Raw genomic sequence first — 13,111 nt, forward strand, 5'->3', positions numbered from 1 at the left:
GGAAATGATTTTGACATGCCAAAAATAGAGGTGATCAATATCAGTCCGGCCTAAAATAGGGCAGGTTGGACAAGCCTAAAATGCATTTTTAAGTAAGAACCCAGTCTGAAAAAACCCAAAAGCACACTATGGCCCGAGATATGTTGTTAAGGCTTGGCCTGATTGTTTTTATCACCTCTAATCAAAAATTAATTTTGGCTCATCTCTATGTGAGAAGAATACAGAAAATTATGTTTTTACAATGGTGTGTCAAAATCATTTCCCTCAACTAAGGAGACAAACTGATTAACTTCTTCACAATTTGAATAAAAAAATGACTGCTTATTGAAAATTTTTAATTACTAGGTATAATTTATATTTTTGAGAGAAAATTTTTTGACTCATATTTATTAATTAGTAAATGGGACAAGCAAATGGAGATGACATATTTTCATAATAGGTGAATGTCAACTTCACGAAAAATTAACAAGATACTGCGTAAGTTGTATTGATATCAAGTCAATTATCCAACTTTTTACATCCAATGTTGAACAAATCAAAGACCCAAAATTGGGGATGGACCACAATACACAACAGTTCCGAAACATGTATTTTGTTCACTTTCCTCCATAACAATCCAAGTGTTTGAAGGTTTCATAACAGCAGTTGTATTTTAAGGAGCACTTCTTCTACAGCCCTCACTAAAGATGAGATTTGAGTAAAAAAAACTCGACTTTTTTCTTATAACAATCAACTCAAAGTATCAACATTTCTCGAAACTTGCTATCTCTTATGTCAGCGTAAAAATGTTTACAGCAAACCTAGAATGTCCTTGAGAATTTCCTAATCTCATGAATAATTAATTGAATAGAGACGAGATCCTTGTTCAGTGCAGACCCTCCCTGCACCTTCTTTACACACTCGGACAGCCGTGTGTAGTAAAGCAGCAACTGGGTTAGTGAAGTTCTCAAGATCTCCATACCGCACAAGAAATTGCTGAAGGATGTTATCACATCTTTGTGCATCAGCTCAATTGCATCTTTCCATCTGCTAGCAAAGTCCTTCACGAGTGGCTCAACTTCACTTACTGATATGACCTTCTCAGAATTCGAGCTTTGATCCTCGGCTAATCGATGATTACCAAACCAGCATTCAAAGTATTAGTATCCATGAAGAAATGGAGATAAAGCAAAGGATAATTTACACATAATCACCAGTATAAATCTATGATTTTCACTTCTTTAAATAAGTTACTTTGAGAAGACGCATATAGTACTCACATGCCCTGGTCTTCACAAACTTAATCAGATCACTGAAGTGCTCCAGCAGTAGTTCCTCCTGAATAAACAAAGTAACAATCAATGTTTATACAGCCACATAAAACCACAGAGTTAAAATCACTAACAAAATCAAATACAGAAATTAGAGAGCCAACATGGAAATGCTAGAACAACACCTCATAGAAAACTTTATGCTGGTCACTTACCACATATATAGTTGTTTGGCTCTTCAGGACCTCCTCAAAATGCATCTGAATCTTACCACCATCAGGACCAGCTTCCTGAATTTGAAAAAAAAAGGTTATGAAATGAGGCTCTCAGTTGAAGCAGGTAGTCCATTAACCAATATAACCACTTTTACCTTTAAGACTGCAATCGTCATATCATAGTTATTTATAAGAAACACACTTTGCAGTTTTGATTTAAGAAACTGCGTAGACAGCTTCATAATCAAATCATCAACTGCCATTCTAAGTCTTTCCAAGTTCATCTCCAGCTGAAAAGAAACAGAAATCAATGTAGTCAAGTAATTATATGCACAGATTACAGCAGTGATAATTCTTGGAGCATGAGGATATGAATTAGCAGACCTGGCCATCTCCGTAGTCAACGTTGAGATGAATGAGGGAGGCAGTAAACTCAGCATAACGCCTCATAACATAGTGAGGACGAACATCATCTTCCGACAATGTTTTCACATTTGCATTACGTAGACTGTTGATGTGCATGTCAAAGACCATCTTAAAACGGGGCCATAGTGCGATGTTCACCTGGTCACATAAAAGGTAACAGGAAACCATTATGTTGCAGTTGTATATGAATAGGAAGGTTTGAAGGTTCAAGTTGCACATAAGTATTGATGTAAAGCAATTAAAAGGAAATCAATTATCCAGTTAAAGGAGGAGTCTTTTTATTCAATTCATGGCAATAAAAGTTACTTAAAAGAAACACACCTTATCCAAGTATGAGTCCAAGCAAGGAATCCGTCTTCTTGACATAATAAGCTGAAATAAAGACAGAGAGTCAATTGATATGACATAAGTCACAGGTTAGCAAGATAATAGTAAATAAATAATATATAACAGAAAAGTACCTGGTGCTGATGGGTAAGGCGAATCATGAGCATTAGTCCAATAGCGTCAAAAGAATTTGACAAAATTGTGTTGAAGTGCTCATCGATTACTGCAAATGGACCTGCCAAAAAGGAGCAATAAAATCATCACAGTGCTGGTATAAAACTTGGGTTATTGATTTAGTTAGATCAATTATCTTAAGATGGAATTAAGAACAATCAAGAAGTCCATATTTGGCATGGTACAGGGGGATAGTGGCTTTGATTTTTGGACCATTTTCATTGAATCAGGGCATGGGAATCAAGCTTTAGAGCATCATTATGGAATTTCCAGAAGTTCTAGATGTTGAATAACTCGTTGCCTTTATGTCATTTTGACTTTCATCTCCAATGGAATTACATGATATGGTAAGGATAGAAATGCCATTTTGATATTCAAACCTTTAGAGCCAAACACTGCTGCAGGCAGAGCTTGACCGTGATCCTTGCAGCTCCCACAAGGTTTTCCGATGACCAACAAAGCCATATCATTGATTTGGTCTTGCACGTGCTAGTGCCTTATGTGTACAATATAATACCCTTCGGTAATTTGCATTGGATTTGGTTATCATTTAATTTAAGCATTAAGATAACAATATGAGGTTGGGATAAACTACTTAAGGGTTTCTTTAAGGTTTTGCTACCCCCTACAAAAAAGCTCCGGCCCTCCATGCAATGAACAAACATTGCTAATTGATGATTGAAAACCTTTTTGTTCCCTGAGAACTATCGCTTGCCTTATGATAATGAGGAATGTTTTATTGGTAATTCAACCTTAAGTTTTTGCAACTCATATCAATATCTTTGGTTCGTATTACTACTACATACTTGTCAGCCCCTGAAGAGCCACTAGGTCTAATACCTTGTATAAAGAGTATTACATTAGTGAAACTGTCAGCCCCTGAAAAGGATGATAGATTGAACAGGTTAGCTTATTCCTATTTCAATTTTCCTTGTTTTTACTCTATAATTTCAATCAAATAATCATACAACATTTTCTCATAGTAGAACTCCAAATTTCTCCCCAAGACCCCAAGACACAACTTCTACCCCATTCGAGATACAACAACTTGATTAATTAATTGCTTGATTAAATAAAAAATATTCAGCCTCAAGGCCAATAACATATATGGATGAGATTATGTTTTCTCTTGAAACTTTTCGTTATGCTAATGATGTAGAATGTCATATATCTACCAACTAATCCCACTCTAATCGTGATACACAAAACATCAAGCACAGGGTGCAAGATGCCAAGTTAAGAGGCATCGTGGACCATGGTCTTGCACTAAAACAGTACTCCGATAGAAAATTAGAAAAAAGACCATGCATTGACTCTAGCTAAATAGATTCTAAATGTCTTCAAAACACCAGCCACTTGAGAAGGCACAGCAAACTAGCTGATACAGCATTTCACTCTCCTAGAATAAAACAATCACTATATTGGGTTATAAGTTGAGATTTCTCACACAAGGTGACTTGCATATCATCCTCATGCATCTGGTTGACTCCCCCCCTCCCCCTTTCCCTTTCATTAGTCATTACAAGATACCACACTACTGACTTGAATTCTTTAGATAAAATGAATAGCCTGAATGATTACCTGCAAATATTTCAGTAAATAAGGACTCTTCTCCAAAAAATTCATCGCAGAAAAGATACCTGGAAGGTAGCAGATTTGATCAAGTTGCATACAAACAATTCAAAGTAAAACCTAATAGTCATTGAATTTTAACGATGCAAAATGGCATTCTAGTGCATACTCAGAACTGGCAGTGTCCATCAACAACTTATGCAGGCTCCGGAAAAGAACTTCATAAGGATATTTCTGAGAGCTCGCTTCTGCTATATGAGGAATCAATGCAGGTTGATCAATTTCCTGAAGGCGACGTGCAGTTTACAAATATGAAGGTCAACAGCAAGCAAACATCACATTTCAGCAGAGATATAAAAATAGCATTAAATGATGAATCATCACAACAAGCCAAAAAAAGATGAGCTTTATACATTAAAATCCAGACACAAGGACAGCCAGAGGAGTGGACAAATGCAATAACAAGAAATTCCTTGCTAAACCACAATGAACAAGGAGCTAATCTACAGGCTAGCCCTCTTCTGAAAAGATTATGCTGTGAGCTTTTTGTCATATTATGTGTTCCATTAATTCGTTGAATTTAAAAATTGAAGGCAAAGAACAATAACAAGAACAAAATACGAGTAGAAAGTTCCATTGTAGGTAACATGCAGGGAAGGATAATATACACTGTATAACTCTGACACCAGAGTAGCAAATGCAACTGCCGCCTATTTTACAGTTTCCCTGCTTATTTTATTGTAAAATAATTCTATGTATAAATTCGGAAAATTTGCCAATTACTACCGCGTATTAATGCGTATTTGAAAATTACTACCGCGAAATAAAAAAACTTGTGACTTACTACCGTAAAAACTTCAAAAAATTTGCGATTACTACCAATCTCCATTTTAAATCGTTTATGACGTCACTAACCCACGTTAAACCCATGGTTAACCTATTTAACCACCTAAAAATAAAAGAAAAATAATAAAAGGCCTAACCCATGGTTAACCCCCCAACTACCCAATTCAATTTCCCTCCTCTTTCTCTCTCATACCACACAAAATATTTGCAGCCTCTTGTATTGTTCTCCGCATCAAAGTCTGGACAAGCTACAAACCTCCTACCAGGGTTTTCTTTGGTCCAGGACTTCATAATTGAAGTGTTCAACCCACATTTGCATTTCCAACCCTTCCACCTTGCCCCCCTAAACATCTCCCTGTTGAGTCAACAACAAAAACATAAACTTTTATCACTTATTATCTTTAAATCTTAGTTTAATTCAAAGAAGTATACAATACCCCTAAATTTGTCAATCAAAATCGCACTCCAAAACCCTAAATTGCGAATTCCAAAAATGTCGTTAAACCCTAGAATTCTAACACAAGTAAACAACACGTTTGGGAGCGAAATTAAACAAATTGAGAATTTACTTGAATCGATTTGAGGACACCTTCGAGGTATTAGTCTTCAATTTTGAGAAAAAGCAGCAATTTGGAGAAATTTCTAAGTTGCTCAGTTTTCTAAATTGGGGGAAAAGAGTGAGGTTGTTGGGGGGGTTAACCATGGGTTAGGCCTTTTTTTATTTTTCTTTTATTTTTAGGTGGTTAAATAGGTTAACCATGGGTTTAACGTGGGTTAGTGACGTCATAAACGACTTAAAATGGAGATTGGTAGTAATCACAAATTTTTTGAAGTTTTTACGGTAGTAAGTCACAAGTTTTTTATTTCGCGGTAGTAATTTTCAAATACGCATTAATACGCGGTAGTAATTGGCAAATTTTCCTATAAATTCAACAGTTGTTTTTTCCCCAAAAGATTTACCAAGCACATAAGAAACTCATAGCAAAATATGTGCCTCACAATTTATTGGGATGAAAAAAGAAACTTATCAGGCATACAATCATCTTTATAACGCCAGAAACCCTTTGATATGCGCTTTTTGCAAATTTTAGTAGAGATTAGGATTATAATTTTAGTGAAATGAAATACAGTGATTAACTTGAGTGATAACAATTACTTTAAAATATCTAGGAATTTGTACTTCTTCCATAAACTGCTACAAGTATGACAAAACAAGTAGTGGGGATCTAAACTTACAACAAGTGATCAGGATTAGCCAGGTTGCAAAGTTAGATGAAAAAAAAAAAAAAAAAAAAAAAAAAAAAAAAAAAAACATGCACGAAACAGCAGCAGAAAGTCCAAACACCAACCACCTGACGAGGATTAACCATGAATAGTCTTTATGGGAAAAAAAAATACCTTTAAAATGTTTATTCTATCCCCCAGAGAAAAAACAGAAGAACGGTTCTTCAAAGGCTCTCTTCTGGTTGAGAAAAGACTGGTGCCTCTGGCTTCAACACCAATCAAATCATTTGATGTTGCTATATCAAGTTGCAGTTTCTCCAAGGCTTCTATATAAGCACGGAAATGTGCACTCAAAACCTGTAACATTGGCCGAGTTTAATTACCGTCAAATTTAGCATAAAAGACAAACAAATACAGGAGAGCATTGTTCTGCATCAACACTTAGCTCATTAGAGAGGGAAAAAAAATGATCTACCCGATCAAACTCTTCTGAGAGGCCCACAGAAAAGCTTCATTCTTTTCCGTTCCTTCACTCTTCCCCCCCCCCCCCCCTCCTCCACCTCCTCCACTCACCCAGCACCCAAAAAAATGCCATATCTGTTCTCCAAACAGAGCTTGACAAAATCATCAGCTCTAACTATGATTAAGGTTAAGGTTATATCTTAAATGTAAACCGCATAATAATTCTATCTATGAAGGATACAGTTACAATTCTAGAACGTGAAATTATTTCATTTCTGGGTAAAAAACCTGAGATTAATGGCTTGTTTATAGTCACATATTTCCAACTTTTGAGGGCTCAAATAGATAAGCTGCACCTTGTTCATTGTGTCAAGGTAAGCTGCACGGGCTTACCTTGACACAATGAACAAGGTGTACCACAAAAGGTCACCATATACAAATTTGACAGTAAGATCATTTTAGCAGATTGATGTGCCATTTAAGATATCAAAGATTCAAAGCATGACATAAGATCGTGGAATAACAAGATGCAACAGAAGCTTCATAAACTTAAGTGAAACAGGAGGGATGCATATTGCGTTAATGCTAGAGGTCAACTAAAAAGAAACCTTGGAAACTGCCTTCTGCCGAAGTCTTTCCAACTCCGGTTGAACATCTTTTAAAGCCATTGATGTCTTCACCGTTGATTCTGAAGTCACAAACTTCAACTTCTTACTGAGTATCTCTAATGTTCTCATGTACTCCTCATTGACCTGGATAAAATAAAATATAAGCTCTACTGCAACCATGAAGCACCCAAAGCACCAGAAGTTGCACGTACAAAGTTATCCATAAAGCAAGTGAGAAGCTGTTGGTAAAAGACTTTTTGAAACCCCATTTACACACAAAGCGCCTAATTTGTCAGTATTACAAAGGAAAAATAGTTTTTTTGTAATATGCAATAAACTGGCTGATTGATGGTGGATCTGTTTAGAGTCTTAGGACATGCACAAAATAGAAATAAAAAACAATAAGGCCTGATGTTACTTTAGATATATGTCATCTACAAAATTAGGCTAGAGATTAATCCATATTAACTTCAGAAGGCATGCAATCTCTTAGTCAAAAACATACTCCAGAGTCCAAAGTAGAAATATATCAAGATCAATCAAAATTTTATGTGATTTATATGCTCTTCCTTACCATTAAAGAAAAGGTTGAAATTAAAAAAAAAAATTAAATAACAATCTGTTGGATGACTCCAGTCTACCAAAAGATTCTTTAAATTATCTCCTTATGATCGATTTTTTTTTACATCAAAAGAGAATTCAAAATTTTGCAAAAATATGTAATGCACGATAGATGCGAAAGGAAAAAGAGGATCTTAGAGGATGACCACAGGAGATAGACTCAGAAGGCAGCCAAACCCCTATCCTTTAGGGAATGAGCCTTTGATTTTGTTGTTTCAAAACTCTTTTAAAATATCAAAGTATGCAAAGATTATCACTGCTCTTTCTCTAAAGTCAATGAAATAAAAATAAAAAATAAAAAAACCCCACAAGTAGTAGCAGTATGTACCTCACCATCGACGATAATGTCAACCATCCTTGGTGGGACGATGATATCTTCAACAAATTTGGCCAATTTTGATTCTGCCATCTGTTAACGGGAAAACAAACATATAATATTAGCAGCCTGCTGTTGAGTTGAATAACAATAGACTGAGAAACAAAACTATAAGTTGAATAAAGATCCCACAAGCTACATTATAAGATAGAAACAAGAAAGGTAGAAAAAAGATAAGATCAATGCACAAAACAATTGTGATTTGGCATGAGAAAGTACTTGGGGTACAGAGTAATAAATGTATATACCAATTTCGGGATAATTTACAGTTACAGTTTAACTTTTGAAAGATGAACTTGTAAATGATTAAACTGTTATACCTTGCGGTTCTTCAGCTTCAAGCCCATGTCCATTGACTTCTCTTGGAGAACTTTTATGTCTGAACTTATGGAACCAATCTCAGCCTACTCATATCAACAACATATTGTTAATTTAAAAATAAAAAATAAAAAATAAAAAAAAATTGAAGGTTACAAAAGTATGGGCAAACCACAAACATTACAAATCACCACAAACTGTCACTTACACAATATACCAAATTAAAATATATTCTACTGACCTCTCCAAAAATTCACTTATGGTTCGTAAACAATAGCTTCATAAAAGAAGTTCTTCCATACCTGAAATCCGCTTAGAAGGGACTCCATCTGTGACAAGATGGTGTCACAGTCACGAATTTGGTCATGAAGTGACACAAGATTATCACTTTCTTTAATATAATCCTGCATGGTTAAGAAGCAAAAGAACCTTGTAACCTTCAACAATTAAACAGACTTCAAGTATTTGAGGAAAAGAGCTTGTGATAGAAAATTAAAGTAAGGCCCTGTTTGGTAATTAGCTGGAAGCTAATTGATATAACTGGTTGTATTAAGTGGCTTGACTAGCTGGTTGTAACTGGTTATGTAAAAGTATTTGATAAGTAGTCGTTAATATTAGCTGTTTAACTATTTAAGTGTATGTAATAACTAAAAAGTTAAATATCCAATAAGCTAATTATAAAAAGCTCTTTTTTTGAGCTTTTTCAACAAGAGCTTTTAAGCTTACCAAATCAGGCCTAAATTAACAAGCACAGCGAGAAAGCTATTTAACCATTTAATCAATGCATAATTTCTCAAATATGACTGACAGGGGTAGAATAAAGGAAGATGTTTGTCATAAGGATAAGCTACAACCTACAATTCCATGGACCCGCATCATCCATCTTTAGGCAAGCCACTCTAAGAAATTTCGGATTCAGTAAACTTGAAAGCCATAATATACAGTTCAAAGCAGAAAAACTGCAAATACAAGAAGGTGAGTTCCACTATGCAGTCCCTTTCCAAGGTGTAACACCCATTATCAGGAGCATTTTTTTAGTCATGGAGCAAAACCATCAGAACCACAAGATTAAACCAGGAGCCAAACACTACACTTCAGCAATCCCAACACTACATTCTCTATGGAGAATCAAAACAAAAGATGATACATCCAACAACTCAGCGACCGAATCTGCTGGTAACTTTTGAAAAGCAAAGAAAGTCAGACATCTTCAATTGGACTATGAAACATGCAAACCCATCTTTCTTGTTAACTTTAGCCTTACTCCAACATGATAAATATTGTTACAAAGCCTTTAGGATGATTACACCCAACCCATACAAAATAATAACAAATAAACTATAATTTATTTACCACTTACAATGAAAAAGAGGAGTGATTTAAACAAAAAGGTTGCCTGAATATACAATCAAAACGATACAAACCTGTATAGAATCTAATTCACCTTCACGTAAGTTCTTCTCAACAGTCTTTGTATAGTCACGCAGTTTAATACCTTTTGACAGGATGTTAGCCACAACCTGCATGGAATAATAAATTTACACTGATTTCAACAGACAAGGATTAAACTAAACCAGGCTAAGAATAAATATAGCCACACAAATCAAGAGCTGAAAAGAGAAGAGATCAGCACATTGACTCATAAGACCTGGTTGCTTTGAAAATGCCAGGATATAATTATCAACAAAATGCAAGCTGGTTATTCATTCTTCCAAATGTAGGATATGATCAAGACGGTTTTTAGGCCAAAAATTTTAGGTATAAAAGAAAATTGAAGGAAACAGTGCTTTGAAAATTTTATTGCATCAAAACCATATGCCAGAAACAAAACTGTTCAGCAATAATATTCTTTACATTCTAACCACAGGGAGAGAGTCCAGAATTGCAACTTCCAACTGATAGTCCCAAAGCAGCTTGATTAGAAGGAGATAGACTTAATAACTCCTATTATCTATAACATGATTTCTTTTTCTTATTTGATGGATCAACACACACAAAGCCACCGATCACATGATTCATATCACGATTACACCCATAGAAAATATTCTAGGCAATTCAGATCCAAGCTCATCACATATTCCTTAAAGTATCAAGTTAAGGAATTCTACAACAATGATTTTAGATGATAACATGTGCCCTAAATAGTTCACTATATTTCATCAATGTTACAGGTGTCTAAAACAGCATCAAAATCTACAGATAACTTAAATTTTCCAGCTCATTAGTGTAAGACATTCAACCTCCTTGAAAATAACCCCACCCATCAACAGATAGTAGAGTAAATCTTCAATAACTTCTAGCAATTTTAAGAAATGCCTAGCTAGTAGCTACACATATACATCATCATCCACACTCCCAAAACTAAGCCAGGACAACTACCAAAACACAAAATACAAGACACAACTGAGAACCTTACATTTCCCTCTACACATAATAGTATAATACTCCTAGCAAGGTTGAAAAACGCTTTGCAACTACACAGATACATCATTCACATTCTTCCAAAAGTAAGCTCCGACAACTACCGAAACTGAATACACCAGCATTCAAGCAATATAGCACATAAACAAGATTCATCTGTTAAGACATATTGACTGGTAACTGGGTTCAGTGTAGTGTAGAAAAACTTACTCACTAAGCGATATGAAATCCTAGCTCAATCCATTGCCTATTAAATCGATTTATGCGTGATAACATTGATAATCAAGTCATGCCAGAAACTACAATTGGAAAGCCGAGAAAATCATAAACTGTAATAAAAAAACTAAAACTAGGTTCCATACTTAACATTGATCTTGTTTCTCAGACAAGCAAACATGGTAAACTTGCTAAACTGTCAACTTGGAATTAAAATTCTCAAACATAGAGTGCCCTTACATCATCATGAATACATTCTTCTAGCTCTTGTTGTAGCCCTTCAAGTGACACATCATCACTGGAAAATAAGAATAAATTTTGTGTCACATACTACTAGCAAAACACACAACATATACATACATTGTGTTACAAAATGCAGTCACCATTCATAGTCAGGAAGCCAGCAAAAAAGGATCATGTCAACTATGATACAACAATGCTTTAGCCCAAAATGATTTTGGGTCGACCAACATGAACCGTCACAAGGAACCGTTCAACTATAGTACAAAGCAAAGAAAAAAACATTAACCATTCATTCGATGCAGTTGATTATCTTGTACACACGAGAGCATGATGTGCATTATGCTTGCGGTCTTTTGTACTGTATGTGCTTCCGACATCATGCTCACGGGTGTATGATCTAATTTGGGCATTCGGGTTTATACAGACACTAAACAAGTTAACTTATTGGGTGATCAACAAAACAGAATCAAAATCTAACGATACCCCAGATCCAAAATAGGCTTGATAATCACAAAAGATATCTAAATTCATGTTTCAATCACATTACCCATTTCCTAAAATCGATCAAGGTTACAAATTTTACAGCATAATTTGATGAATTTATAAGAGAGAAGGTTACCTGGCGCCATCGTCCTCCATGGATAAATCTCCCACAAAAGCCCCTAAATCAAGGACCTCCATTTGGGACATTACTGGAAAATCCAAGTGGGATTCAGTTGATATGCCCCAATTTGATTTCTGGGAAAAGTTTGGATTTGATCGAAATCCCTTTATTTCAATCTTCTTGTTTGTTCTTCAGATTGAATTGGGTTAAAAAGATGGAATTGGAGGTGAATTGGGATTTGGGAATAGGATTGTAGGAAGGAGATGATTCGTGACGCTTTTTTTTTTCACCCAGCAAGAAAATTTACATGAATACCCCGAGTTAGGAATTTAGGATGCCACACGGGAGGTGAGCTTTTCTATGAAATTGTAAATTTGCAATTTACGCCTTAATGGTATAATATCCCGTGTCGTCGGTTAAATTTGAAAATTATATGCAAATTGTTACTTTTCTTTAATTTGTTTCTTATGTTAAGAAAATGTTGGCACTTGAAATTTTATTTACAATTGATACATTAAGGGTCTGTTCACATTTACTGAATTGAGCTGAACTAAACTAAACTGAACTGAAATTAAGTAAATGTGAACAGACCCTAAGTACATACATAGATCTTTTTAGTTGTTATATCTATTGTAAAAATCTTACCTAATGAGTGAGTAACACTTTATTGGTCAATGAGAATATGAGATTGAGAAGTACTCCATAGTCCATACCTATTACTTAAGTATTTTTTTATTTTAAAGGTTTTTTTTTTATTTTTAAGGTTTTAATAAAACTTTAATTTAGATTGCAAAAACTTATGCAAAATATGTAAAAAGTAATAATGAGGTCAAGCCCACTCAATTATTCCCTCATAGGAGTTTTGTGTAAACATATACGTACATGCGTGATTATACTATGGATGTTGTTTAGGTCAAAATTTGATTGCCGTATAAGACCAGACTCAATATGACAACAGCTAGATTAATTTGAATGAGAATGACAACGCATGCAGGTTCAAGGAAACAAGATAAACGGGAATGCAAAGAACGGGAAAAGAAAAGGGAGAATAGACATGAAATGGTGACGTTGACCCCATAAATAAGGGTAAAAACTGCGGGTGGCAATGAGTCCATCAATCCACTAGGTTGTTAGGTTGAAACAAATACAACTTAGGTTTACAACTGGATAAGAACAATGTGCTTGGAGTAGCCAGAGGATACTTAAAT

The 13,111-nt window shown here is 35.0% G+C and overlaps 1 pseudogene across 1 annotated transcript; it reads right to left on the minus strand.

Annotated features, from left to right (window-relative positions):
* Positions 1-462: 462 nt before the first annotated feature.
* On the minus strand, positions 463-12,235 carry LOC145598099 (vacuolar protein sorting-associated protein 52 A-like; annotated as a pseudogene). Its single transcript, XR_014103477.1, has 17 exons — positions 11,919-12,235; positions 11,297-11,354; positions 9,844-9,939; positions 8,722-8,823; positions 8,422-8,505; positions 8,054-8,134; positions 6,853-7,248; positions 6,209-6,391; positions 4,134-4,249; positions 3,974-4,032; positions 2,353-2,453; positions 2,213-2,263; positions 1,850-2,029; positions 1,621-1,755; positions 1,466-1,540; positions 1,260-1,317; positions 463-1,105 (listed from the first exon to the last, which is right to left on the minus strand). The product of XR_014103477.1 is annotated as a vacuolar protein sorting-associated protein 52 A-like (transcript).
* Between the last annotated feature and the right edge of the window lie 876 nt (positions 12,236-13,111).

The sequence above is a fragment of the Chenopodium album genome, chromosome 20, assembly GCF_948465745.1.
Source record: "Chenopodium album chromosome 20, dcCheAlbu1.1, whole genome shotgun sequence".
In the NCBI taxonomy this organism is placed as follows: domain Eukaryota; kingdom Viridiplantae; phylum Streptophyta; class Magnoliopsida; order Caryophyllales; family Amaranthaceae; genus Chenopodium; species Chenopodium album.